Here is a 3,211-nt window from a genome sequence, read left to right as displayed (position 1 = left end):
AGCGAAAGCTTATTCTTATGTACATTTTATAAAGACAAATAAAGAAAAAATTTCCTGCAGGTTAAACCCCAGCAATGTGATTTATTATTTTGCCAACACGTAAGGAGGAAGCTCTAGGTCTCCTGCAGGGACCAAAGCTGCCCTTCGGGATATTGACTGTACGGTGGTTATTAAGAAACAAAAGACTCAGAAGGAACCTTTGACCCTCCCGCTTCTGCCCAAGGGATTCAGATGGATAAACTTGCTCTAGGAAGGAAATACTAACATAGTCACCTTAGCCTAATTTTTTAAATTAAATTATTTATTTATTTATTTGTTTTTTTATCCTCACCCAAGGACACTCTTTCATTTTTTGTTCAGATAGAGCGGAAGGGGGAGAGAGAGAGAGAGAGAGAAACATCAACGTGAAAGGGACACATCGAGTGGCTGCCACCCACACAACCCAACCCGGGCCGGGGACAAACTGCAACCAAGGTAGATGCCCTTAGCGGGAACCGAACCCGGGTCTCTCTGGACCACAGGCCAACGCTCTAACCGCTTAGCCACGCTGGCCAGGGCTAGCCTAATTTTTTTTTTTAAAGATATGCAATATCTTTATTTACCACACGGATTTCCTTAACAATGTACATATTCAGCTCCATTTCCAGGTGACAGACCAATGTTATTATACTTCAACAAGGTGTATTTATCCCTGAGGCCACAAAAATAAGTGATAGTTTTCCAGAAAGTTATGTATAACATGTGGCAATCAATTATATGTATCAATGGCCTTCCAAACTGAAGCATTTTTAAGACCCAATTATATATAAATGGTTTTTCAGTTACATTTGTCCACATCCTTCCAAATGATGGAGTCTTTCATTAATGCATGCAGGGTCATTAATTAATTCTTATATTGACTTTCATTTTCGTCTTAGGTGTTCCTTAGGAAATCAAGTCTGTCCTCTGCAATTTCCACTGTAAAAATCTCATTTTAACCCTGTTGTTGCTCACCATCCACAACTTCGGCCAAAGCATCTTTTACTTATTCCCCATCTACTTTCTTCAACAAAAGGGAAATTTGGTGTGAAGAGCCAATTTGTACTCAACTCCTTCTGAGATCACGAAAGAGTTTTTCCCAGCTCAGGCTAGCCATTGCATAACTCCTAGGTCAGGATTCCAAACTGCATCTCCCTTAACAAAGGTCTGTGACTCTGGGCTTGGCACCATTTTCTCAACTAATAAACCTCTACTTTCTTTGCTGCAAATCCCTGTCCATGTCTGACTGGCTTTGATACGCACAGGTGAATGGACCCCTTTTGGCGAGCTCCGTCTGCGTGGTCCCGGAGAGCGGCGAGTCTCCCCTTGGACTGACTCGTCTTTCGAGAGGATTTGAGACTGATTGCAGATAATCCAGATGCCTTCTGCATCCTGTGATACACTAGTGGATGACATAGAAGATATTGTGTCACAGCAAGATTCAAAGCCACAAGATAGGCATTTCGCAAGAAAACACATTGTTCCAAAAGTTTGAAGACGAAATACCCAGAAACATTGGCAAGAGGAAGACAGTCCACCGAGTGATAGCACTATGCCAGGCATACAGAAAATTTGGATACGAACATGGGCTTGTTCTCACCTTAGCCTATTTGAATTAAGTAGGACAAATAGGAAGACCCCAAGCAGTTCTTCTTCAATCACCTGTAAATCACCCATAGTCAATTCTGAAATCTAATACCCCGTTCCCCACCCCCCTTTTCTCCTTTTCCCAAAATGTCATATATACCCACTGGGGCCTTTAGAATGTTCATGCTGATATGAATTCCCCATGTGCACGTATTAAAATTTGATTTTCTCTTGTTAACCTGTCTCTGTGAATTTGGTTATTAGCCCATGTAGAAGATCTTACAAGGTGGGAGGAAAAGTGTTATAGTTTTGAATCCTCACACTATAAAATATGGGCCCTTTTGTGTGAAGGCTGAGCAGCTATAAGGCAGCAGGGCCAGAGCACAGCTGGGACAGGGCAGGGAGTCTGCGGGCAGAAGGGCTCAAAGAGGGAGCCTTACCCCCGCGGCTCCGAGCCCGGCAGCCGGCGCCAGCCCAGCGGTGCCCAGGTGCTGGGAAGGGCGGATCCCAATTAAAACCCCTTCTGACCACCATTCTACCATATATGCTACATTGTATATGTGCAAGCCTTAAAAGGGCCCCAAAAAATGGTCTTCCCCCTCCAGCGTACCGTTTTAGAACCACATGGGAATTCGCAAGGTTGACGTCCCCTCTAGAGAGAGGTTAGAATGAGTGGAGTGACCTGATTTCAGACTGGAAACGAAGCACCAGCCGTAATCTTTGTCTTTCTCTCTCTCTCTCTCTCTCTCTCTCTCTGGAGTTTCTCTCTTTTCCATCTACCCATTTATTCTTTAAAAAAATTTTTTTTTCCTTCATTGATTTTAGAGAGAGAAAGGGAGAGGAAGAGAGAGATAGAAACATCGATGAGAGAGAACATCGATCTGCCGCCTCCTGCACGCCCCCCACTGGGGATCCGGCCCACAACCTGGGCACGTGTCCTGACCGGGAATCGAACTGGCGACCTCTTGGTGCCTGGGTTGACTCTCAACCACTGAGCCACACCGGCCGGACCATTTATTTGTTCTTTAGCAAAGAGCTGTGTGCATCTTCCAAGTACCAAGTGCTGTGCTGGCTTCCAGATGACATAGGCCACCCTGGTCCTGATCCTGGGGCAGCAGAGGATGTGAGGGACACTGAAAGGATGGCACTGGGGTCTTCCCGGAGCGGGTGCTGCGCTCCCCGGAGGGCCCAGAGCAGCTGCCAGGTCCGCGCTGCATCAGCCTGGGCGTCCCAGCAAAGGCAAACTGATCCCTGACCAAGCCAGGTAGCTTCGAAGCCTTCAGGGCTTCTCTGGAAGAAAAGGATCCTTCTCTGAGCTCCTGCTGTGTGCTGGGGTCACATGGGGATGCTCCGCAGATGTCATTACATTCCAGCTAGCGGTGTCTCCTTGAACAGTGTGATGTTCATTGTTGATATCAGGATAGTGTCGCCCTTCCGTGGTGGACACATGGTGTCCACTCCTCGGGCCCAGCCCACGGAGTTAGAGAGCCACACGCCAGACGCAGTGACTGAGCGGGGATTGGAACTTACCGCGCTCCTCAGAAGTGTGTGCCCCGGGCCTACTCTTGCAGTAAGTGTTATTATTCCTTAAAAAAATATCTGCGGC

Source organism: Molossus molossus, unplaced genomic scaffold (genome assembly GCF_014108415.1).
Source record: "Molossus molossus isolate mMolMol1 unplaced genomic scaffold, mMolMol1.p scaffold_m16_p_15, whole genome shotgun sequence".
NCBI lineage: Eukaryota > Metazoa > Chordata > Mammalia > Chiroptera > Molossidae > Molossus > Molossus molossus.
This window is presented reverse-complemented; position numbering follows the sequence as displayed.